This window comes from Bactrocera dorsalis, chromosome 5 (assembly GCF_023373825.1).
Source record: "Bactrocera dorsalis isolate Fly_Bdor chromosome 5, ASM2337382v1, whole genome shotgun sequence".
NCBI lineage: Eukaryota > Metazoa > Arthropoda > Insecta > Diptera > Tephritidae > Bactrocera > Bactrocera dorsalis.
In genome coordinates, this window is record NC_064307.1 from 7110024 (window position 1) to 7137903 (window position 27880).

Here is a 27880-nt window from a genome sequence, read left to right on the forward strand (position 1 = left end):
TATTGCTTTGAAACAACTTCATTTTTAAGCACTCAAAACATCGATTTGATGCGTCGTCAACCATATAGTCCTGACTTGACATCGAATGACATCTTTGTATAACCCATTGGAAAAATATATATCAGCTTATCGTTATCGTTTTTCAACACCTGCATTCAGAAAGAACGGTTTGAAAAAATCTCAGTCAGAAAGGGCAAAAGTGTTTCGACAATTGGTTCAAACGCATGCAAAAGTGTATAGATCTTAATGGAGAATACCTTAAGAAACAATAAAATGGCCATGAAGTTTAACCATAAATCAAATCAAACTTCAGAGACAACTGTCAAAATTGTATCATCCCAAAACTATTTTAATATTATATATGAATCTTCATTGGTATTGTTCGGTAGGTTGGATTGAGTTCGAAGTTAAGTTATGTCATAGAGGAACACTAAATAAACAGTGGTACAGTCTCTATATATACACTGGTGTCAGAAATAATAGGGACGAGCTCCTTTAAAACAAACAGGGACAGGTAACTGTGAAGGTCACTTCATAACGGGAACACGTTCGTTATGTAACCAACTCTTGCCGATATTCGAAGAGTGCTTGGGATCGTTGTCGTGCATAAACTCCCATTTTGATGTCATATCTTCTTCGGAATATGGTTTCATGGTCGTCTGGAGTATGTCCAGATAATCTACTGCACACATTCGATCTTTTATCCAGTAGATTGGTCCGAACGAGATGATGAGAAGCAACACCATACCCTAATCAAACCACCGCCGTACTTGACTGTCTTTATGGTGTATTTTGGATTAAACGCTTGCCTTTCAGGACGCCTAGCATATCGTTTTCCATCAGATCCAAATAAGTTTATTTCTGTTTCATCCGACCAAAGCACGTTTCTCCAATTTTGGCGATTCAAATGCGTACTGACAAATTTAAGCCTTTGCTGTATATTTTGTTTGCCTAAAAGGGTACCTTCCTAGCACTCCTTCCAACTTATCCAACTTTTTGAAGTCGATCCCGAATTGTACGACAAGCAATCGGGGAATCCAGTTCCCTTTTCAAGTTGTTAGAAGTTTTGAACAGATTTTGCCTGCCGTAACGTACCAAAAGCTTGTTGAAACGGGTTGAAGTTTTACTTTTCCTTACTCTAGTTTCCGGCTTTTTTACATGGTGAGGAGTTCTAAGTATTTATTATTAATCTATGGCATAACACCGCGATTTTTTCTTCAAAAATCAGACATTAAATATTCTCTTTGATGTAAAAATTCGCATTAATATTTGTTTTAAATGCAACCGTGAATTATCCACGCTATAAAATGCGCCGCTTCCATATTATTCTTAGTTTTTTTCCTGCTGACAGAACTCATTTGAAATTCGTCTGCCATTCGCCGAAGCTAAGTAAATTGTCGTCAATATGAGTGTCACGTTCGTTAAGTACGTGAAAACCAAAAGTTCCGCTTCGCTTTTACCGCCATTTTCTTGTATCCTCTGGGCATAGCAATCGCTATTTATTTATTTAAATTTAAAAGACGCTGCGTGTAAATAGGAGCTTAGAAGGAAGCTCATTTATTTAAATACTCACTTACTCAACACAAATCGCTTGTTGTAAATATCTTTTTGGAAGCTGTGCTGAAGATGACTAAATTGGGCATAAACAGAATATTCCAAGCCTCGGCTGCGGGCAATATTCAAAGCTTTAAAATATAGGATTATAGTCATGGTGGAGTCTCCCATAAAATCAAATGCTTCAAAGCAGCACAGTGACCATTCGGAAATCAAAACTTGTATGAGGTCAGCCAGCCGCTTGGGGTAAAAATGTGTGTGGCACGTTATAGTTGTCATATTGCTATTGTTATTGCTGTGTATTTAATTTTCACAAGCACTTGCTTTCCGCTAGCAGCTTAAGCCCCTCGGATCAGCCTCGGTGCCAGAGCAAGAAAGCCATTTCGCTTCGTTGCAATTGGCACCGCAATGCAGTTGCTCGCAATCAAAAGCCGAACAGCCGGCGCACATCGTTCACCTCACCGGCGGCGACCGGCAGCCCGTCAGCAGAGCCCACTGAGCAATTGGCAGTTGGCATTTTTGCTGTGGCGATTGCAATTGGAATGTGCACCGCTTGTGCGGCGTTTGGGTGCATTCGATTTCGCCATTTCGTGCAATCTGCCATTTCGCAATTGGCGCTCGTATCGGGCAGCCAGTCGAGCAGCCAGGCAGCGCGGCAATTGTACCAATTGGTAATGTGGCATGACACCGCTGTGAGTGACGTGCGAGTGTCAGCAATCAAAGGCACCAACAACAGCAACAACAACAAACGTCATACTGTTAAAACAACTGCAGTTCGCCGCTTGTGCACTTCAAGCGCTCTTCAGCACGTTGGTCAATGTCCTCCTTAGCAGCCGCGACGGGGGAAGGGTGAGCGCGGCAGCGCTGTTGCGGCGCCCCGAACAGCCATTGAGCAAATAATCGAATTATTGGCAAATTGCAAAATTGCGAATTGAAGTGCATAATAAATAACAAAATGCATATAATAAAACGGAATGAAAATCGCATTTATTGCTTGCACATTGTCATTTCGCACACTCACACACACACACACCAATAAACACTCACATGCACAAGTGGACACACACGTTCGCACTTCGGTGCGTATAATGCAGTGGGAATGACTTGTCTCAGCAGGAATTGATTATATTGCTTGTCAATTCATTGAAATTGTACTTCAACTTTTATGATTTCATGGAATAACTAAGCTCGAGTGCTTCTTCTTAGATCTATTAAATATTAAACGGAAATTTGGACACTCATTTTTAATGAATTTGCAGAAAATTGGTTGAGGAAATATTTTGTATTCAAATTTGCATTAAAAATTAAACCTAAATCACAACATTCAAATGAATTAAATATTTGCCATTTCCCATTTCAGATAGATGTCAAATTTGTAGATACAGGTGAGCGTGAATTTCATTAATAATAAAAATGCGAAGATATATTAAGCAAGGAAAGTAGTAACTATTATATACATATATCTAATACAAGTCTTTCCAAAAGGATTTAGTTTGATGTCCATTAAACCATGCATTCCACTGGGATAGTAATTTTAAGGGGTTATACACCCTGTCAAGAAAGTATCGGGAATTCTTCATTTAAATCTGCCGCTTATATGGAAGACAGATACATTTTTTTCCTAGGTTATTACAACTGTCCTTAATTATGATGCCAAAAACGCGATCTGTCAACAAGTGTGTTTACAGCAGCTGTTTATGTCAGTCGACCGCATTAGTGTTCGACGAATTTTACAATGACTAAAAATATTGATCAACGTATTTGTGTTAAATTTTGTGTTGGAAACGAATTTTCATGTGCCGATACATGCAAAATGTTGAAGAAAGCTTTTGGTGAATCTGCTCTATCAAAAACGCGCACTTACGAGTGGTACAGAGCATTCAAGGAGGTTTAGGAGACCGTCGAAGGCATGCCTCGTTCTGGACTGCCTTCAACGAGTGTGACCAATGATAACGTTGAAAAAGTGAAGGAGAAATTATTGCCGCAACTAGCTATTTGAGCTTGAGAGATATTGCCCATAAATTGGAGATGGCACACGAGAGCGTACGTGCATGAAAAATTGGCCATGCAACGCGTTGCTGCAAGACTTGTTCCGATAGAGCTGAATTTCCTTCCCACAAGGTAGCTGAAGACATGCTGGATCGAGCCAATTCGGATTCCACCTTCATGGAACGCATAATTACTGGTGCCGAGGAGGACATGGGCCTACGGAAAGGAACTACTGCTGATCTCCGGGAGCTCCTCTCGAAAAAGGCCTTTGCGATGACTACTACGAGGTTTGACAATTAAGTAATGAGACTGATTTTATTGCCGCGCTTGTGGTAGATGGTCATAGTGCCGGAAACTAAACGCCAAAGCTCACAATGGTTGTCTCCGCGCGCCCCCTGCCCGAAAAAAGCTCGCATGAGCAAGTCGAAGGTGAAAACGATGATTATTGCCTTTTTTGATAGCCGTGGAATCGTCCACAAAGAATTCGTTCCACCGGGGAAAACTGTGAATCAAGTCTACTATTGCCAAGTACTCGAAAGATTGCGAAAACGAGTCAACAGGGTGCGCCCAGACATCGCTCGTAACTGGATCCTTCATCACGACAACGCGCTGTGCCACACCGCCCTCAGCGTGTCCCAGTATTTGGCCTCTAAAGGGATCGCCGTCTTGCAACACCCGCCTTATTCGCCCGACATGTCACCCTGTGACTTTTTTTGTTTCCTAAAACAAAATCGGTGGCCAAAGGAACCCATTTTGAGTCGATTACGGACATCCAGGCGTCCGTAACGAGGGTACTCGCGGTCATCCCAGTCGAAGCGTTCCAGAAATGTTGCGAATAATGGAAAACGCGCTGGAATCGCTGTATAGCTGCCCAAGAGGACTACTTTGAAGGAGATGGCAAAGTTGTAGAATAATTTTCAAATATACGGTTTTTATGGAATCAGTCTCATTACTTAATTGTCAAACCTCGTATGCATATTAAGAAAAAATTATAGTAAAAAATGGATGTTTTGAAAATTCTAACTGTATATAACCCTTTAAACAAGTGGCAATCCTCCTAATTAATTTTCTACTAATTTTTACTATTTTGGATTCAATTTAACAAATAAACGGCGGTCTTATACCTGTATCTCTACTGGTATTTAGGATTTTTCAATAAAAAAAAACAAAAGATTCCTTACAAGAACTTGACTTTTATACGTCAGTTTATGTGGTACTATGTAGTGGTCCGACTTAAAAAATTTCTTCGAAGATTTTAAAATAAGCCATGCTCGTCAAACCAAAAGAATTTTCCACATAAGCCCTCATTCGGCTTGTAATGTAGCTACATGCTTAGTAGTCTGAAATCGGCGGTTCTGAAAAATGGGCAGCTTCTTGCCGAGAATGGGAGGGGTGCAAAATTTTACTTTGATAGCTTAACAACTTAAGGACTAATTCGACTACAGATAGCTAGACGGACATAGCTTTATCGACTCAGCTCGTCATGATGATCTTTTATATATTATATATATTTTATAGGGTTTCTGACGCTTCTTTCTAGGTTTAGAAACTTCGAGGTAAACTTAAATATTCCGATCAGAGCATGCTTCAGTCTTCATTATTGTTGAATATGATATATTGCGGAACAAACTTACGTTGCAGTAAACCGCTTTTACCGCAATAGTCAATTTCTCCATGTGCCTAAGATCTGAATATAAAATGATGAATGTAAATATTGCGATTTCGTCCCACTTCACGTGTTTATACTTTTACTGGAGTTTCTTTTTGCGATAAGAAAGGATTTAGCGAAAGAGAGAGACAAATTTGTAGTAAAAAAATTTAGATAAGGATTGGTAGGTGTCTACAACTTGAAACTCAAGTATTTTAAATAAATATTGTATCTAAGAGCAGTAATCTTATGTGGCCATATAATCAAGGCTACACTAGGCTGAGGGAGAATGTAAAAAATGGATACCTCATCGTTGATAACCATATAATTCGACTCAGCTTCCTGCTAGCTTCATAATGTCATTACGGTCATAAGGTCATTTGGAAATTCGTAGAAGAACCTGTAAAACAAGCAGCCTTTTTGAGAAAGCAATTCATCAAAATCGAATGGGTAAGAGAAAGTTTGAAGCATAAAGTACCAAAATCTGTTTCTGGTTCTGTGTTGGAAACGCGGACACGCCACAAATATAAACAGCAATAAAAGCAATAAAATGACGAAAAGTTCACCTCACGTATACCCTCAAACTTGGGCCGCCTGGCATAAGCTGTAGCTGAACTTAGCAGTTGACCCAACCAGCCGTTGTGAAGCACGCAGATGGCGCAGAAGAAGCGAAATGTTTTGCCTCCCTTCATTTGTCACATTTCGCGCACAACTAAACACCGTTTGTGGCACATTCAACGCAACTCGTGCGGCTGGGCTGTGGCTGCGACAATGCGCGAGCCGCCGACGACAGACCAAAGCAATAAAAGCGGTGGCAATAATAGTAACAAAAGCAACAGAACAATAATCATAACGAAAATAGCGGCAACAATAAGGCGTTAAACGCAATAAGCAATAACGGCAAAGCTCAAGGCGGCGGGCTTTGCGCGGTGGGGGAGGAAGAGGCAGCGAAGGCACGTCGCTAAAGCGCTGACAAAACGATTGAAAGATTTCTTTTCGCAGATCTCGCGCCCAAGCTGGCGAAATCAAAGCGCGGGCGGACACGGGCGCTGAAGCTGAATACGCCTCTATGTGTGTGTGTGAGTGTTGGCGAACAATGGAGCACATTAACCGGAAATGTGTTAAAAATCGCTGCCGCCAACACCTTCGCTGGCTGGGTCGGCATCAAACAAGCAGCTCACGGCAAAGGCAAGCGATAACGGTTAGTGACAAACGCAGCACTTGACAGCTGTGCGCCTCTACCCCCCACAGGGGTGTACAAGCGCACGTTCCGCGGTTGGGGCATATTTGATGGCGCTTTTACGATAACTTGTTTATAATCTGCAACAAAGGAAGGCCAAACAAAATAAAAATGAAATGGAATGAAAGCGAAAATAAAATTTTGAGCGCGGGTGGGCCGCTGGGCGGCTATGCTTCACAGGCGCGCAATTAACAATGTACTTGGCCGCAAATGGCAGTGCACATGTTCATATGTATGTGCGTGCGTGTGTTTTTTTATGGCCGTTATATTTCAATGTGCGAGTTTGTCTGGCGAAAATAATGAAAAAAGTTTGCTTCCGTCCGAAACATTTTCGCTTTGCGGTTGCCTTGTGCGCCGCCCTCCCCACTTTTTTCGTCTTCTTCACACACATGTGCACATGCAAGCGTGGCTGTATGAGTGGTATGCATGTGTGTATGCATAAAATCAAAAGTTTTTCCCTCACATCAAGTCGCTCGCTTTTGTTATGGCCAACGGCAATCGGGCTCACACATGCTTCTGCCGTATTTAAATGCTTCACTTTACTGCCACACACAGTTGTTGTTGCTTTTATTTCACAGTTTTTATGTGCTTCTTTTTGCTAGCTGCGGCCATTTGCGACAGCCGCTGCAGTTTTCGGTTTTGCGCCTAAAACTTTTTCATAATTTGACAATTTGCCCCACCCCAAGCGCCCCGCTGATCAGACGCCAAAGTATGGGTGCGCATGCGTGTGTGTGTTGGTTCGGTCGGAAACTTTTCAAAATGTGTGTAAGTTCATTAAAGTATTTATTTTAAATTTGGAAAAAATCTAAATCGCTTGGGGAATACTTTTTCAATAATAACGGAAGACTTTTCTAGGAGAAGAGGAATTTCATTGGTTTTTGTAGTGCGAGTGATTTCTTTATGAAATATTTATTTCCAGCGAATAGGCATTCAATTAAGGTTAATCAAAGTTTTGAAGTTGCCTTTGGCAGTTAAGCACACCTGGTTGCTTTACAGTTTTACTAGAAATCAGTTTTCCGAAATTCAAAAAAAAAAGATAAAATTTCATAATTTAAAGCGTTTATGAATTATATTAAAGAATTTCTGCATAAATCGAACGTATTCAAATTTAGTCCATTCTTAATACTTGCGCTGTAATATGGAATGCCTTACTCTAATATCTTCTGTGAAGTTTTCAAGAATGATTTTGAGAACTTTGAAGGAAAATGTTCAATAAAGAAGGAGAGAGCGTACGTTCTACGTACGTAGAAATGGAATCACATTTCAATTGATACGTTCTAACCTTTGGTGAAGTTAAGCTATCTAGTAGTTGAACACAAGAGGATACGGGAGCACCGACCCGCTCCCTTTCTACCGATAGTGGGTTCTGGGGTACCTTTTCTTGTCAGCTCATCAGCTTTACAGTTTCCTTCGAATTTACTGTGGCCGGCTCCCATAGCAGTTTTATCACAAAGACACTCTATGGTATTAATAGCGAACTTAGGCACTATTTGATCAGCCCTGAATGCACTGTTAATGAGTTCAAGGCTAGTATCGCCGCTCTGCTTACTGAGTGAATGGCCACTTCTCTGAAAGAGGCTGCACTCCGGAGCAGCAGATCTACTGCTACCTTAATAGCTGCAACATCGGCTTGGAAGACACCGCAATAATCAGGAAGTCTGAAGCTGGAGTTAATAGGGAGCTCCTGTCATTAACCCCTCCACCAACCTTCCCTCCAAGCCTCGACCCATCTGTAAAGAACGGCTTCTTTCCATCCACAGCTCCTTCGCCGGTATAAAGGTAGAGAAGGAGCCGCGAGAGTTCGGTTTGGCGACTCCACGACCTCATTGATCCGATATGAAGCCAAAGTGTGTGAGGATATCCGAGTGTTCAGATACATGTTATTTTAAGACCCCATATTTTCTGAGTCTGATAGCCACTTTCGCAGCCATACACCTTCCCTCGACGTCTTTGCGTACTATGTTCAAAATGGCATTAAGTGCCATGGTTGGAGTGAACCTTAGTGTACCACACATGCTGATGAGCGCCGCCCGTTGAAAACTCTCGAGTTTCTTTGCAAGTGTGGTTTTTATAAAGGTCTCCACTACATAAAGACTCCATAGAACATAAGGGGCTTGACTATGGTATCATAAAGCCAGGGGACCACCTTTTTTGAGAAACCCCACCATTTACAATCGATCATTTTTTATCTCTCTTCGATATTCAGCTTGAATGAAAGCTTCCTTTCCAGGATGCGCCCTAGATATTTCATGTATCCGCCGGTTGCAGACGCGTGTCACCCATCTCGGGTTTACTTGGATTGATGGCGAGACCACCTTCGACCGCTTAATTTGTTACGACGCTGAGATACCCTTGCTTCAACTTGTACACGCTACTCAGGAACTTTCCTTTGACCATTAGTGCTACATCGTCTCCATAGGCAATCACCCGCAGCCATGATCCTACAGTGTTTTAAGCAGGTCGTTAAGGATCCAGGATCCATAGAAATTTCGGTGCTTTATATTGGAAGAAAAAAATATTAAATCATATCATCCCTGAATCCCAATCTTCACCGTCGAAAAGGTTGTGGGATTGACATAAAAGTGAATAATAAAACGTATTCACTCTCTCTTTCTTATTTGTGCTGAGATCAAAATACATACAAGCACACTTTTGACTGTACCCCCTAATGCCATTTGACATCTTCAGCCTTAGAAAGTACAGTTCTTGTTATAAAAGTGATGACAGTTGACATTTTAGTCACGTGAGTAGTTTTTTTAACCAACTTAGTGTCGGCAGCGGCAGACTGCCACAAGCAGACGAAAAAACCCGAGAATCACAATAACAACTGTCGTTTGAGCAAACTCCACTCGCGTTTAACTTTTGGATTTGCATTGCTAATAGGCTTTGGCTTTGCTACAATGACATTTGCAACTTGTCGGCGTCATTACAACACATTGGACTCCGCAAACTACTCACATTAAGGCGGTACAAATCGCCAAAAACACAAAACAAGTTTGCGCTTCAAATAATGTGCGAAGTCTTTGACATGTTTAACACAATGAATGCATTAACAGAATGACGATAGTATTTGCTTTAAAATAAAAATGTGTTGCCATTTAGACGCTAATTTAGGCTCACCCTAGCACGTGCATATTAAACTCATCTTGTCCCAGCTGTTGTTGTGGAGGTGTGAAACTTCCGCGACTTTTTTACATTTCTCTGTGCCTATTTGGCTAAGAGGGCATATACACACACATATACACACGTTTATTTGTGGAGTAAGTGCAAAAGTTGCAAGCTCAGAGGCATTCGCGCATACTCAAGTGCATGTTTATTCCAAATTTTAAGACCGCAGATTCAAAGAAGAAAAATTTCGCAACATTTGTTTGCAGTTTCAACTCACATATACTCGTACATATGTATATATCCATAGCGTTGTTAGTAATGCGCTGCGAAAGCCAGTTGGCCAGGCAGTGCATCAGCCTACTTGCCATGCAGCTGCCACTACTTTAAATACTTTTTGGGCGCTCGTTTGTTTGAACGCAGCTGTGAGTGTGTGTGTAGAGGACCAAGAGTTATAAGTGCTTCTGCAGCACCCTATATACTTAGGGATTTTCACTCGCTTTTTACTTTTTAAAAGTTTTAAGTTGTCTCAGTTAGTTTTCGTCACTTTGTTTACATGTCCCGCAGAGTTGTTGTTGTAGAAAAGAAAAAGTAGAAATATGTAGTTTAAATAATTTAAACAGGCACATCAGTTGGTTCGCTCTCTCTTTTTCTCTTTTGACATATTCGATTTTTTGTGAAACAAGGTAGACTCTTTAACGAAATATTCGCTCGAGTTAGTGACCCACGAAATGCGCTTTTTGTGCTGCGTGCTGAAGACCATATACTCACGCAGAAAGTAGGGTACATAATATGTTCTATGGAGTCTTTTGTGGTGGAGGGCTCTAGAAAAGAACACACTTGTAAAAAAAACTGGAGAGTGTTCAAAGGGCGGCGCTCATCAGAATGTGTGGTAAGGTCCACTCCAACCAAAGTTATTAACGCCATTTTGAATTTATTGCCTGTAGACATTGTCTGAAGATCTATGGCTACGAAATTAGCTATCAGACTAAGAGAATCTAGGTTCTTAAGAGAACACGTATCTGAACACTCGGATAACCTCCTACACTTTGACTGCATACCGGATCATATAGCTCATAGAGTCGCCAAACCGAACCCTAGCGGCTCCTTCTTTATCCATATACTGACGAGGGAGCTATTCGTGGGAAGAAGACGTTTGAGGAGAAGGTCAGTCAGTTTCTTTACGGATGGATCAATGCTGGGGGGAAGGTTGATGGAGGGTTTACTGTCGAGAGCTTTCTATCAACTCCAGCTTCAGACTTCCGGACTATTGCAGTGTCTTCCAATCCGAGATTGCAGCCATTAAGATAGCAGCAGATCTGCTGCTCCGGAGAGCAGACAAGTGTCCATTCACTCAGAGAGCAGAGCGGCGATACAAGATTTCAACTTATTTATAGTACATTCAGGGTTAGTTGAGGAGTAGTTCAGTTGTTTAATTGGATACAGTTCGGACAGCACTTCTTACGCTTATTGCTATTGAGCCTGCAGCTTTTTGCTTTTTAAAAACGGGTTTCTTCATGCGGACCTCTGCGCTCCAGTACCGCACACAGCTCAAATACGAGTAACTGCTCAAACTGCAGTCCACAAGACAAGCATTGGAAGCGTCTCAACCAACTCGACCGAAAATTGCACAACTTCAGTTATTTACGTTATTTATTTCGATTGCCTTATTCTTATCACGTTTGATCGAAATTTTAAGTTTTGCAATAATTTGATTTGGCACACTGCCAACAACAACAACACACACGGTTCAAATAACTTTTCCGCCAGCCGCTATTGAGGAACTTTGCCAACCGTGATTTCACTGCGTTCGCATACAAATTTCCAGCCGTTGAATAGAACAGACACTCGCATACCTAGTCTAACGGTTGAATGGAGCATACCGCGCCGACTTGCTCGATTGCTCGATTGCACTGTGCAGCGGAACGGGGCGGGCAGCGCAAATAGTAAGCAAAAAGAAGGCGAAAAACAAGCAGACAATCAGCAAAAAATGCAGTTACGAACTGACAGGCAGACGTGACGAAGGCTACTCAGTCTAAATAAGTTGTACGTGCTAAGCTGCCAGAAAATAGCAGCACTACCAAACAACTATAACTACAACCAAACGTCATTGCCAGGCGATTTTTCGCCTGTGCCATTACGTGGCTTCCAAAATGCGAGTAAATAAGTTCCGCCGACTGCTGTCTGCAGTTTGGCTCAGTTTTTTTTCGGGTGTTCCTTGGTTGCGATTTCAGACGCCTATCGCCATGCCACAGCTGGCATTGCACGCCGACCCCACGCGCGCACACACAGCGCCAACACTTCCGCTCTCTTGTGTGCGCCAACAACTGTCTGTTCGATTGTCTGCCGAATGTTGGCCTGCGAGCCGTTTGATTCGCCGGCTGCGCTTCCAAAGCACTTTATTAGTGTTCTTGCCTCTTTATTTTTTGGGCGACTCTGTACATACTCGTATTGTTCATTGTTTGCAGATGTTTTCGTTGCTGCATTTTGCTCGTAATATTTCCGGTTTTCATGAAAATTTTCTTCGAAAACATATATTTAGAGCGCATAACACTGCTACGCTCTCGCCAATAATAATAGAAACACTTCAGTTAATTTTTGTTGCTGAATTATGGAAATATTTATTGATCAGTGTTCATTTATTAGAAGAAATACTTTCTAAATAATACATGTAAGGAAGGGCTAAGTTCGGGTGTCACCGAACATTTTTTACTCTCGCATGATAAAGTGATAATCGAGATTTCATTATCCGTCATTTACATATTTTTTTATTTTGCTGTAAAATTAATTAAATTAGTAGTTCCTGAGTAGTTCTAATGCGATCCTTTGAGCCAAATTTCACTTTAATATCTTTATTTATGGCTTAGTTATGACACTTTATAGGTTTTCGGTTTCCGCCATTTTGTGGGCGTGGCAGTGGGCCGATTTTGCCCATCTTCGAACTTAACCTTCTTATGGAGCCAAGAAATACGTGTACCAAGTTTCATCATGATATCTCAATTTTTACAAAAGTTACAGCTTGCACGGACGGACGGACAGACGGACGGACGTTCAGACAGACATCCGGATTTCAACACTACTCCTCACCCGGATCACTTTGATATATATAACCCTATATCTGACTCCTTTAGTTTTAGGACTTACAAACAACCGTTATGTGAACAAAACTGTAATACTCTCCTTAGCAACTTTGTTGCGAGAGTACATATAATAAAAACTAATTTATAATTGCTCTTATGGAGTTATATACTCGTACAGTTAGATCGTCGAACAAATTTCCGAATTTTCAAGAATATTTTTTTGAAAATACGTTTTGCTGTGACCACCGGGACGACATGAAATATTAAATAAAAAATATCGATTTTTGAAAATTCTAACTGAATATAACACCTTTAGCGGTCTTTGCCTTTTTACTAAAAAACAAATAAGAAAATGGCGCAAATATCAGCTTAAGAAGGAGTTGATAACTTCCGTCTCTATTGCGTGTTTCTATTAACACTCCCAACACTGTTGTCATGCACTTCTATTATGGTGGCAAATTTACCAAATTTCCTTCTGCTGACTTCCGTCTCTCATTTTTTTCGGCACTACGTGAGGCTTTTGCGCTGCTTTGCCTATTCAACAACAATACAGTTATAATGATGCGACAATTTGGCGGAAAAGTTTCGTGAATATTGATTTCTGATGGCCGTTTGTAGGCCTCCGCTTATAGTTGTCAAAACCAAAGCGTTAGATGAGGCTTTTACTTTGCTGGTTAGTTCAATATAGTCAGGCAGTAGTAATACATACGTACCTATGGGTACTATAGTTGATACGTTTCTAAAGACAGGAAAGTCAAAGCTTCTACGAACAAAAATATGTTTTGGAGAACTATTATTCTAGCATTGAAGCACTGAGATACTGAGACACTGAGAACACCAATAACTATTCGCAACTAAGCAATCTTGCTATAAACCTCTTTGTCAGAACTTATTATAGTTTAGAGATGAACGCGTGTTCCAAGTCTCGTTACAGTATTTCACGTAAAATTCTTGGGTTTTATAAACTTAATAGAATTTCCAATACTTTTACCACATACTATTGGTCAGCACAACACCACACACTAAACAACAACATGAATTTCCAGAAGCTCGAATTAAGTTCAACAACTCGAGAAAAACTTCTAAGTTAGCAATAATAAAACAACAACAGCAAGAACACAATTTCCAAGCGATTATTTTTGCTGATATTTTTTTTGTTATTGTTGGGTTTGTTAAGTGGCGTTTCAGCCAATTTTCCACGAATATTACAAAACATTAGATTAACTCATATTACCATAACAATCATGTTGGGGACGACGAAAGGAGCACACGCCGCCAAGCGTCTAATATGTGAACACACTGAAATATATATGTACATATGTGTGTTTGTGTTTGTTTGTGAATAAGAGTGTATGAAGTATAAGAAAAAGTAAGCAAGAGATAGCTGCTATTAAATGGCTGCTGAAGTATGTCGGAGAGGAAGACAGAAAACACCATATACATATGTATATACTTGAGTGACGCCTCGTGGTATGACTGGTTACACACTAGTGTAATTACGACTAGTTGCAAATTGATGAGTTTTAAGAGAGGAAGGCAAAAAAGCATCATATACTAGCCTATATATGTATGTATAATGTTTCGAATGACTGGTTACACACTAGTGTAATTACGACTAGTTGCTAAATGATGTGTTTTTACAGAGGAAAGCAAAAAGCATCATTTGTACTCTAGTTATGTTTCGAAGAATGACTGGTTACAGACTAGTGTAGTTACAGACTAGTGTAGTTACGACTAGTTGCCAATTGATGAGTTATAAGCGGATTTTAATTAAATTTGAATTAATTAAATAAGAAGCTTTAAATTGGGGGACTAGTTTACTACTAGTTTAGAGGTAATGTGTTAACTAACCAGTTGCTCAGCTTTTACTAATTAAAACATCCTAGTATTTTTGTTAATTCCAACTAAAAGCTGCAAAAAAAATATTTAATTTTTCACAAAGCAACATAAGCAACTGCCAGGGTGAAAATCGACCATGTGATTTTTAGGTATAAAAGTAAGCTACTTTGAGTTGGTTAACTACCAGAATTTCTAACTCTTTCGTTGCGACAAAGTTTTGCAACAGTGACAACGACACTTCCAAGTAACATTTATATTTCGTAAAACACCAAAGAGCTGCATTAAAAATTAACTTGGATCCCTTGAATACTCAAAGTATTTCCTGCTGGGTTCGGAGCGTGCGCATTTATATGTGCGTGATGCCCACCCAGTGGCGGCAAAAGCTGGTCCTATAAAATTTCATTTTTACGCTTGTTATAAAACAGCTGCTTTACTCACAAAACACGTACACACACACATACAAACAAGAGCTTTAATGCCAGCACGTTCAAGCACAAGGAGTCTCCATTCTGTTTGTGAGTTCTAAGAATCTTGGCCACCCTTGCGCTGCCACCAACTTTCCGCTTTTTCTCTGAAAGCAGATACTTCTTAAGCCGTTGCTGTATCTCCTCTGCTCTTTGCTCTGCTTATTAGGGTCGTCAGCGTTATTGTTATTGTTGTTGTTGTGCTTTTGTCAGCTATTACTATATTTTCATTGTTATTATAATATTTTGGCTTAGTGCTATTGCGGCTTATGGCAAACTTTAATGTAAACCAAAGAATTTTTTATTACCGTGAATGTGTATGTGTGTTGCTGTATTTGTGTGTGCCAGTGTATTTGTGTGGCATGTATGTAGTACATATTCTGTGCTCGTCGCCTCGCAGGTTTTAATTTCAGAAACTTGCGGCCTTTCTGCTCTGGTTCCAGCAACTCTCTGTAGTGTATGTATGCGTGTATATACATATGTGCTTGGGTATATATTTATATAATTGTGCTTGTGTGTGCCACGCCTATCCATTTGGGCACATTTTTCTCATATTACAAGTCAATTTTGTGTTCACAGTGAAGTATGCGCAGCTGCTGATATTAATTCACTTCACACACTTCACTTCAATTTCCATTATGATTATGTGTGGCTCGTTTGCTTGATTGGCGCTTCGATTCCGTTGATTTTCAGACACTGAGTTTAATGGCATTTCTGCTCGATTAGAAATGAAATGAGAAAAATTGTGAAATAGTGGTGGTGTTTATTGGCCAAAGAGCTTTTGGGCGAATTTTCATACAAAAGTAAATATAAAAGTTATTGGTGGAAGAAAATACTAAATAATATTGAAAAAAATATATATATTATATATGTTTTTTTAATTAAAATATACAAATAATAACTAGTTTTTCAATAGGGACGCTACAAAAGTACGATAGACCGACAGGGACAGCAAACGAGGCCATATTTTTTCCCATACTTTTGACCCCTCTCTTCAGTAAAGTTTACCATTTCATTATGGAAAGATATACGTTCCAACAACCATAATCGTCATAATCGTGTTGTCAGATCAACAATTCAGCGTTTAGTGGAAAAATTTTAATCCACAGACACAAGACAAATGTTAAGGAAGATCCAATTCAGTCTCTCACACGTCGTTCTCAAGTGTTGAGCATCTCTGTAACGTTGTTGCGGCGAAATCACAAATGAGTAGCTTCAATAGGGATGCGATATTTCAGAGCGACATATCGAAAATTGAGGGACTCGGTCACTTATGTACGGACAGACGGAGGGATGAACGAACAGAAATACGCATGGATGTATTGACAGACAGATGGGCATAGCTAAATCGACTTAACGTCTCCGACGTTATTCCTGTTTAAAGCATAAAAAATAGAAAACTGTAAGGCGGTGAATCATTCCGTTACAATTAAGAGCTCATACTTGAATATACTTTCTCAGAGATGTCTAAAAACTTATTTTTCAGACTACCAAGAAAAAAATTTGTTTTTACCTACCCTAATGTACATATGTATATGCAAATTTGTCGATTGCGAATGCAACATGAATAATTCGACTGTTTTAACGGCACTCATTACGCACACACATTTAACTCATTAAGTTGCATAATGCAATTAATTAAAACTCTTTACGCCCGAGAGCTTGAGGTCACAGTCACCAGGCGCGCCATCAATCAGCAAAGCAGCGGACTGAACACGCGACTTTCCAAATGCCAAGCAACAACAACAAGGGCGTGAAAGTTTCGACAACACTTGGCCGAGTTAAGTAAGCACTTGTGAGCGCCTCTGCGCCTTCGCCTATGAATGCAGCGAATTAATAAATCAATCGGGCGGTAAGCGTTCCACCAATCTTCGTGTATTTGTTGCATGCGGGTGTGTGGCATGTCGCTTTTGTTGCCACATTTAAAGGTGTTTAATTAAATTTATGCACTTCATTAATGGCCGCCAAAGCCGACAAGCGGCAACAACAGCGAAAGAGGGAGAAGACAACAACACCAAATGTGTGTGTGTGTGTGCGGCGGAGTGGCAGCAAGAAAACATTGGAAAAATGCGTTAAACGAAAGCCGCAAACTCTTTAGCACCACAGACGCCCTCCCGCCGCCACTGCGCCATCATGCCCTTGCAACTTTCGCCTGAGTAGTCAAGTGCAGCAACACATTTGCATGCAGACATATTTACATATATGCCCACACAACCACACACACATGCTCAATTTCGTAATTCGCTGCGGTTGGCGGCTTCCTGCCGCTCTCACTTACACAGCGCAACGCCCGCCAAGCAGCAATTGCACACAACCAGCTCAATTCGTGTTTCAGCACATGTGTGTGTGTGTGTGTACATAAGGAAGATTAATTGCATGACACCTTTGCGAATTATGCAGCGCTCAAGTTTATGCAAATGCCGACGTCACTGTTGCCGTTACTTTTGTTGTTGTTGCTTTCGTTGACACCATCATCGCTGGCGACAAACTTATTGTCACTTTTTTGCTCAGCGCCCTTACTCCGCACACACACACACACCTACAAATTCAACACAAAGTGTTGCTTCTGGCACTTTAGCAGCTTGACGGCTGCTTGCCGAGCTGCTTTAGCAGCTGTTCGTGCCGCTGCCTCGTGCCTACTGTTGCATGCCACACCAGCAGTCATTGAAGGTGTGAAATTCACTTTTGCATTTTGTCGCCATTTTCCTTTCTTCCGTTTCTTCGAATTTCCCTTCTCAACTTTCGGCACATAGAGCGTACAACATATGTGTGTATGAGTGTGTGTGCATTGAGGGGCCTTTTTGAGACTCCATTACTTTTCATTCGACGAACACGCCACACAATTCACTTTGTTCTTAAATTCGATAATTAAAATTAATATTATTGCGGCGGTAAGTGAATCGTAGTCAGACTAAAGACATAACTATATTGTCTTGATTTAAGCACCATATGAATAATCCGAAGAGCATGAAGTGCTCAAATAACCTGTGCTGTCGGCTGCGAAGCCCAGAGGCACTCTTCTTCTTCTTTATTGGCGTAGACACCGCTTATGCGATGCTTATGCGACAGCGAGTTTACAACAGCGCGCCAGCCGTTCTTCCTTTTCGCTGTTTGGCTCCAATTGGAGATTCCATAAGGTCCTTCCGTCTCCAGTTAGTTTTTCCAACAGAGTGGAGGTCTTCCTCTTTCTTTGATTTTCCGGCGGCTGGGGTGTTTTCGTCCATTCGGACGACGGCAGGGGGAGCCACTGCCTCTTAATTCGCTGAATTATGTCAGTATGTCGTATATCTCATATAGCTCATGGTTCCATCGAATGCAATATTCGCCGTTTCCAGTGCGCAAAGGAACATAAATCTTCCGCAGAATTATTCCCTCGAAAACTCGTAATACCGACTCATCAGATGTTGTCATCGTCCATGCCTCTAAACCATATAGAAGAACGGGGATCATGAGTGACTTGTAGAGTTTGGTCTTAATTCTCAATTGCTTCCTCAGTTCGTAGTAGGAGCCGTTGGTAAGAGTTATTCTGCGTTGGATTTCGAGGCGGACGTTGTTGTTGGTCTTAATACTGGATAGACGAAATTATCTACAACTTCGAATTAAACTGTTTGTTTGATGAGAGGAGATATTTCCTCTTGCTCTCGTTCACTACCAAATCCATTTTCTTATTTCTTATTCAGTTTGGAAAAACAGAACTAACCAGAGGCCCTCTATTATCCTTATATTGACGAAAGCTTCATATTAGTATGTCAAATAATATACAAGCAATAAGGTTTGAATGAAGTTTTTGTAAAATGTTTCTTTTCATAGCCACAGGCTATTTTGAAGGTAGTGCTTTCTCATTACAGTATCCCTCCTAGACTAAGTGGCGCATCTAGCAATTGAAGAATATTAGTTTAGAATAAATTTTTTCAGAATTTCTTTTTATGATTGCCTTCCAAGAAGAAGTGCGTTTTCAACCATTTCAGAGCAACTAGCTAGTTTGGGGATTGGAGAGCAAAAAGTAATTGCTTTGACTACGAAAGTATAACTGAAGCAGCAGTTTGATCAGATACTCCAATTGCGAATATATGAACTTGGAATAGCTTTAAGTTCTGCACAATAGTGCTAAAAGCCTAATTGTAAATGCTTTTCCAATTTTCCGAATATGGATTGCCTCGCCAATGTCAGAGGTTGAGTAAAAGCTGCATTATAATGTTCTTCGGCTTCTTTAAGAGAAGACATGATGGCGGCAGATTATGGAAATAATAATTAAGCTTACTGAAGAAGAATCAGAAGCGCCAGCAAAAAATTACATACAACAATAATAAGAGATCGAAAAGGTACAACTTTACTCCTTTTTGGTAATATCTAGTATTTGCTAGGAATCAAAGAAGACTGAGCTTTCTAAGTTGAGCTTACGGGCCGCTTGAAGACAGTATACTTAATCTTTATACCTGAAAATCGAAAGGATTTGGAGGACAAACACTTGTCAAACCCTTCCGCCAAGACCTTAAAAAAAAAATGTCTAAAAAATAAAAAAAAGTTGTAAATTAGTACTGCAATTCGCATTGGGTTAAGATTTGAAAAAAAAATCGACTTCAGCGAGAACTTTTGCTGCCGCTTTAAAAAGCTCAGAAAAAGAAAGGCAAATTACTGGGAAATAAAACACAAAAGCGAGCTAAGCATTCCCTGCGAACATTTAGCTGAGCCAATTCAAAACGTGTGCAAAACCACAGACAACAAATATGCAACTCGGCAAAATGCGCACTCACACACGCACACACACATAATACATCGTGCACATGTATTGTCTTTGAAAGTTGTGGCCCATAGAACGCCAGCGGCAACAAACAAAGCGCAAACAAAACACGAAATAAAATGCAAAACAAAGCGAATAAGGAAAAAGCAAAAAACAGAAAAAAAAATTAAATAAAAAATAAAATAAAATTAGGAAAATTGCAAAATGGTACAAAAAGGTCATACGAAACATGCGGAGTAGGACGAACTTATTTCGTATGGCGATTAAAGGCTTCAACCGGAAGCAACACAATCATACATACACTCATACACAAATGTATGTGCGCATGTGTGCCAGTGCCTTGTCTTCCGTGTGAATGAGTTAGCCAACTTGGGTGTGCTTTAGACAACGCTGGGCTGGCGGGTGTCCGTGTGTGAGTGACACATTGTGTCGTGTGTCGGCATGACGGTTGCAGGCTCAGCCATAAACAACACAACAATACAACAATGATGCGTACAAATAACGGGCGAGTAGACAGACACACCTACACTCAGGCGCATAAACATCGGCAGCCCTTCACCCCTACGCCTCTGGTGCGTGTGCTCAAGTGTGAAAAAGTTACATACCGACTGGCACTCTTCCCGAGCGCAGCACTCCGCAAAAGTGTTGCTGGCTTTGGAATTCATACACATTCCTTCTCCATTTGTACATATATAATTACATTCATTTAAAATCACCCACACATGCACATATAAATGGTTTATTTGTATTGAATTCGGATGGCATTGCTTGCATATTCATTTACATTTAAATTCAAAGGGTTTCAACCGAGAAATGAATGAAAATTAAAGCGGCTAACTTTAAGTGAATAAATTACTACTACAGGACCACATTTACAGTAAAGGTTTCCACATTCTTCTGGAGAGCACTTAATCGGACACATATTGAGATTAAAACTCTGGCATGAACATATACATATGTTTAATATACATATATACTTATGAGACTAATTATCATAGCAATGTGATTTTAAAAAGAGTAGGGAAACATATACTCTATTAGAATCCGCAGAGGTGATACAGTGACTGATGCGCAGAGCATACTAAAATTATGGAGGGCGCACTTCTCCGGCCTACTGAATGGCAATGAAGGCATGACATCAGGAGATGTCGAACCCGATTCCCCAATCGATGACGATGGAGCAAACGTCCCATTGTCCGACCACGAATAAGTTCGAATAGCAATTACCCGTCTGAAGAACAACAAAACGACGGGGCCGATGGATTACCGAACGAGCTATTCAAACTCGGCAGCAAAGAACTGATAAGGAACCGGTTAGGAGCATGTATCAGCTTCTTTGTAGGCTTGGTCATACGAAAGCATGCCCGACGATTCGAATTTAAGCATAAGTCTCCTAAAGATCGCATATAAGGTTCTATTGATCGTATTGTGTGAAAAATTAAAGCCAACCAACAAAAAACTGATTGAACCTTATCAATGTGGCTTTAGGCCTGGAAAATCAACAACTGACCAGATATTCAACATGTGCCAAATTTGGAAAAAACCTTCTTCCCCCTCTTCACCAATTTCAAAGCTGCTTTTGACAGTATGAAAAGGAGCTGCCTTTATGGTATCCCCGCAAAACTAATACGGCTGTGTAAGCTGACGTTGAGCAACACCAAAAGCTCCGTCAGGATCGGGAAGGACCTCTCCGAGCCGTTTGATACCAAACAAGGTTCCAGACAAGTCGACTCTATTTCATGTGACTTCTTCAATCTACTGCTGGAGAAAGTAATTCGCGCTGCAGATCTTAAAAGAGCAGCAATCTTCTGTAAGAGTGTACAGCTTTTGGCGTATGTTGATGATATTGATATCATTGGCCTCAAAATCCGCGCCGTTAGTACTGCAAGTAGCGAAGCAAATGAGTGTGGTAGTGAACGAGGGCAAGACGTAAAATCTACTGTCATCAAACAAACGCAACTAGTCTCCCACATCACTGTTGGCAGTCATAACTTCGAAGTCGTAGATAATTCCGTTTAGTTTGGTGCCAGTATTAACAGCAACAACAATATCAGCCTCGAAATCCAACCCAGAATAACTCTGGCTAACAAGTGTTTCTTCAGATTGAGTAGGCAATTGAAATGCACAGTCCTCTCTTGACGAAGAAAAACCAAATTGTAATCCCGTCCTGCTTATCGTGCAAAGGCGTGGACGATGACAATATCTGATGAGTCGGCGCTACGAGTTTTCGAGGTGGTTCCTCTTGATTATTAAAGACTTCGTGACAAGGGTAATATTCCCTGTTCAGGGTGTAAAGAAGATATTGAAAAGAAATAAAAGTTGGAAATTTCGAAAGTTCAATTAGATAAATCTCCTACAAGCCACCTGTCGGTTAGATCACCACAAATTTCTGTCCTATCAATGTTGTTGAATTTCGGTAGCCGTGACTTGCTGGGTTCCCGTGAAGTTATAGTCATCAGAAATCGAAACAAAAATAGAAGAACCATTACGAAGTGGACTTGTGACTCCATAAAACGCTGGTTTCTCTTATATTGTTTTCTTTTATGCTATTTGAAGAACATGCGTTAAAAATGGTTATGCCTTATAATGAAACTGTTTTAGCTGCAAACTTGTAGAGAGTAAGAAAACGGCTCTACATTTCCTCTGTAAATGCCCAACTCTATATGAAATTAGGCACCGAACTCTTGGAATCCATCAGGTACTAAACCATGAACATTTATTTACAAAAAGCATAATGGATTAAGTAGTTCCATCGAGGGCACCAAATGATTTCAACACAACAGTAGAACGTGGTAACAAGATATAAGGTCTTCCAAGTGTTTATTGAGGGGACAGGATATAAAGGGAAACATCAGGGCGTATTCGGCAAATAGCCTGCGATTGTCTATTTATTGCTTTCCCGTAGTCAACATAAAAATTATCTACCTGGGCCTTCTGGAATTCACCAGTTCTAGTTACAAAGAGCTCAGAAAGAGATACTATAACCTGATAAGAAAAACAACTCTAAGAAATTTGATGGATGGATTATGCTTAGGCCATTGGGCCAACGTTTTCACATTGGCGAGCCCTCCTTTCCTTTTCTTGCGCCTTATTAAGGGCCACAACTGAATGTAAGTTTTGTAAAAGGGTACAAGTAGTAGATACAGGGTAAATGATACGATTTTATTACACACGCAGATATTACTCCGTAACAAAAAAAAAAATATATAGCAGTTTGTAGCGCCGGCGACAGCGGGTCTTAACGCGGTGTCATTTATGACTTTTGGAGTTCTTACGATTTCTTTCAACAATTCTCATGTATTTCCACTTCCACTAAGCCCCAACTTTCGTAATCCTTTAACTTTGCACATCTTGCACCTCCATTGCGCGTGGAGCCTCTTACTGCCTTCTTCTCCTTCTTGTCGAATGAACGCACAAACTACGCGCGAGCAGCTGGCGAGCAAACCACAACAAGTAAATACTTGCAACACTTGCCACAGCAGACGCAGCCAAACAAAAATCAGTTAACTTACGCAAGCACAAACACGTTACTGGCACAAAAAGCCTTTACTTCGAAGAAAGAGGTTGTAAAATAACAGTGCTCGTACACTCGTACTTGTAGTACAAATAATGCCTTTTAATTTTGAGTCCAAGTTTTTTGGTTTCTTAGTTGCTGTGCACTTTCCGCATTGTTTTGCAACTTTCTTCGACGACTTTCCCACACTCCCCACATTCATTCCCTTTGCTGGAAAGAACACACACAACTACGCGCAGTGTAAGCTCGGGGGTTTGCCGCCTCACTTGGGTGTGGCTGCTGCTGGGTCGCGCCTCGCGTAAGCTTGCAACAGCTTGTGGCAACAGCCTGTCTTTAGACGTCAACTCTTCGCTCTTGTCCTTTTGACAATAACAACTAAAAGCACAACAATAACAACTGTAATACCAATACAACTGTAACTGCAGCTGTGGCAATAGTGTTGCTTGCAAGTTATTGGTTTGTTATTGCTATTGTTGGCGTTAAAGCAACACATTTCGTATGCACAACAAACGAACGAAAGCAGCGAGTGAAAGGAAAACAAACTGGAGACGCAACGGCGCACGGTGCTACTAACGGTTGTATGCAGATGCACGCATAAGTCCATGGCACTTGTTCTGCTTTTAGGTGGACCCGAGATGCTTCGGCTGGCACAGTGTTTTCGTTTGCAAGTCATACGGAAAGGTTGCGCGGAATGTGGAAAGTTTCCAATAATGCAACATTACGTTGTATGTGTAAGGAAGGAGCGGAAAAGGGGAGCTGCTTTAGTTGTTACTATTTTTAACATCAAATATTTTATTGCAAGTACTGAGTTAAGGATAAGCAGCCGCTTTGAGAAAACCACATTCATATTGTAATATCTCAATTATTTAAGAGTGTTCTTTTATATCCTTAAAAAAACTCCAAAAATATCTACCTGACCCCATATGGAAATTATAACATTCAATATCGTTCAGTTTTGTGACTTCAGGCCAGCGACCACGTTACTTAATGGAATCCATGGTTCCTGCACTAACGCCATGTCGTTGCCGCCCTTCTCTAAATTGAGAACAAGCTCGACAGAAGCAATCTTAGTTTTGCGGAGTTTCACTTGGAGTACCCTCAACTTTTGGTTTTGGACCATCAGGCTAATAAATGGGGTTTTCCTCCAACTTCACCTCCTGTAGGACGAGTGAAATTGCCATGATTTCATGGCGTTTTTTGAAGCGAAGGAACACGCTTCTCACGCCTCATGCCATTTCCCCGAACCTCGCGACTAAAAGATCCTCTGCCCATTATTGATCTGGAGGTTGTTGCCTTGGCCTCCAGCTTCGTTGGCATATGCTGGATCTGAGGTTAACACCTCATCTTATTGGCGAAGTGTACCCGTACGTTCTTAACCTCTTCTCTAGCTCAAGCCAGCCGTTGCACCTCTTCTTCTTTCAGTTTGGATTTGTCTTGGTGGCAATTGCATATTCCGATCGCCGCTCTTGTATCTCGCTTTTACCTTCAACTACTTCTTGCTTGGCTTTCCGGGACCCTCTCTTGTTGCCAGAGTTGGAACCCTTGGTCGCCTGTACAGGAGAACAAAGAAGCTCTTCTTCTCTTTCCTCATTTATGTGTGACTGCAGTGCGCTGTAAAGCTGGTTTGGCAGTAGCAGTACAACCACCGCAACCTGCTCCCGTTGCAGTTGAGGTGTGGCCGTTAGCAACACAGCTCTTATGATTGGTGTGCCTGCAACCTCGTTCCCAACTGACGTTTGAACCGATATCCCAGTCCACTTCGTTCCTTTTTTGTCCTCCATTTCGAGTTTTTGATTTGGGAATCGCAATGGTTGTTTTACTACCCTTTCACCTTCCTCTGAGGATGCATATATAGGGAAAATACTTCAGCCTTCGTTAAGAGCCGCCCAGCTGCAATGTAATGACTCTAATAGGAGTCAGCTTGAGATCGTAACATTGTAGGCAACGACATCCATTGTCTAGTCGACACCAGTGCAGAAAATACTGTTAAGATGAATTTTTGCTGACCTTGGAAGTATCAAAGTCAGGGTGCAAAAAGACAACCACAGTGTCGAATTCTATACCTATATTTATATCCGATCTTATGGATTTTATCGAATATCATCTTAAAATATACATAATATCGAATGTGTCGGTCATTGTACGAGTATATATCAATTATTTAAGGGAGAATATTGTATCCTTATAAAACCAAAGAGCACGGTGGACTCCACAAATGTCATCTGAAAATATCTGTCTAATGCCATATGAAAGTTATAACATTCAATTCACTCGCCAGTTAGTAAAAGTGGATTCACCTAATTTATTTCAAAGGTGATTAAACTGAACTACGAAAACATCAGCAATAAATTCGACATTGAACTATTTCAAATCCAAATTTTTTATGAAAATTTAGTAAAAATGCTACAAAATCTATAAATTTATTAAAAAAAAGTTATTACAATGAAATTGTTTCTTTTAATTTCAGAAATATGAAGAAATGAGGAACACAAAGCAGTGACTGTTGAAACTACAGTAAAGATGTAAGTATAAACCCGTTAGATACGCAAAAATGCTTGAAATATCCGAATCTTAGAGATGTTACAATATGAGATCAATTGTTAGTCTCGGCTCATACGAGTACTTAGGAAGAGTTCGGGCATAACTTTTGTGGATTACCATGAAGCAAAAGATCGAAATAAAGAGTTGAAAATGACAAAAACTTAACCACAATTCAAGGCAACCACAAACACGTTATTGCCATAAAAATGTTGCGCACATTAGCGCTTCACACCCACTGTGCTCAACCGAAAGCCTGGCGCCTGGCTGTTGATCCGAGCAACCCTTTCGGTGCATTAGCACTCTTGGAATTTGAATTTGAACTTTGCCAAGCCGACAGAGCACAAATGTGTGCCCTTTGCATCAAACGCAGACGAAAATGTACATTTACTTTTGGTTTCAAAATACTCACCTCCACCTCGTCCTCGACCACCTCTCCATGGGCACTACGGTGTCTTTCACTTCACTTGCATTACGAATTCCCTTTCTGTGTGCAATTATATTTGATGTTGCCTGAGTTGTTGTTGTGCGTTTGCAAGATTTCTTGGCTGCCGCCCGGAATTCTAACGGCAACTGCTACTGTGTGTGTGTAGGTTTGTGTGTTGCAAGTACTTGTGGCAGCAGTTTACAACTGTCTGTGCATATTTATCTGGGAGGCGTGCTGTGTGGGTGTTAAGTGCCAAGCAAAGTGGTTGGAAATGTGCGCATTTTATTTAATTTTTGGCTAATACGAATTTATGTACTCGTCCATGCTTATTTTGTACATTCAGCTGCAACACAAATGTTTCATTACGGTTTTACGGTTTTATTTAGTCTTCACTCGCTGCGCTCTGCCCTGCGCCCTCCCTTTGCGTTGCTGTTTGCCGTTTGTTTTGCCTTGAGCCACTTGCAATTGCCTCTGCTGCTGTGTAAAAGCTGTAGAAAGTTTCGCAACAACTACAACAACAACAACGGCGATAAATCCTTTCAAGTTGCATTCGTGTCGTGATTATTTCGGTTAGTCGTAATTCTTTTTCTCCATCTTTGTGTTGTTTTGTTTTCTTTTTGGTTATTTGTTGTTGTTGCTGTTAGTTTTGTTTTGTGTTCCGTTATCGCAACAGTTGTAGCTGTCTGACTTAATGCAAATTTAAAACAATCTACTTCAGCTTGTGTTCATTGGTGAGTAACTTTAGTCTCAACGTCGGGGGCAATGGAGTGGCCGGGAATAACTGCAGACGAAACGGACTGTGAGAAAAATATGCGGGAACGCTTTATGTAACCTAAAGGAAAATAAAAAGACGCTTTAGAGACACCGAAATGTCTTGTACTTACATATTTATGCTTTGCACTTTACGGTTGCCAAAATTACAGTAAAAAAGTGGCGTCAGTGGGGGTGTATGAGTCTATTACCGAGTTCAGTTAAAGTCAGACTTGCATTTTTCTAATAATTTCCGCAGTTAACACGAATTTCGATCAGGACTTTTTAAACTTCTTACTATTAGGTCGTTCACTAAGTAACTTCCCTTGATGACAACAGCTGATCTTATTCAGTTTTTCGCATCCAAAAAATGCTTGAAGCAAAGCGAAGATCTTAACCGAACGCCAATACCAAATTGGTTTGCAAAATTGCGTTCCGACAGTTTCGATCTTGCGGATGCACCACATTCTGGAAGAACTCCTATAGCCGATGTGGATAAAATATGGTTATTGATCGATGCAAATCATCGAATAACAATTCGAGAGATATCCGAAGGATTAAATATATCTAACGCGACCATTCACATGCACATATAACGTGTAGGATTAATTTCGAATCTATACTTGAAATATGGGTTTTTTATGTTCTTACGGAGCGAAAGTTGCTTCGTCGCAAAGAACATTAGTGACGTTAAGTGAGTTGTTCTATGGTCTAAAAGGAAGTTTTTTGCAGCTTGAATGGAATGTGCTTCCACACTCGTCATATTATCCAGACTTGGCGCCTTCATACTATTACTTATTTCGGTATCTGTAAAATATATTGAATGAAAGACAAATCAGGTTTTTGCTCGAAGGATGGCAAACCGTCGATGAAAATACGGAAACAATTGACCAGGACCGTCACATAAGCATCCATGACATCGCTAAGGAACTTAGCATTCATCATCAAACGGGTTTGAATCATATAAAAAAGGCTGGCTACAAAAAGCAGC

At 40.6% G+C, this 27880-nt stretch overlaps 1 long non-coding RNA gene across 1 annotated transcript in view; it reads left to right on the forward strand.

Annotated features, from left to right (window-relative positions):
- Positions 1-27562, forward strand: part of LOC115065927 (uncharacterized) — a 97397-nt gene extending 69835 nt beyond the window's left edge. The window contains exon 4 of the long non-coding RNA XR_007422833.1: positions 25642-27562. This is a non-coding gene — a long non-coding RNA (uncharacterized LOC115065927). The remainder of the gene's footprint in view (positions 1-25641) is intronic.
- The last annotated feature ends 318 nt before the right edge of the window (positions 27563-27880 follow it).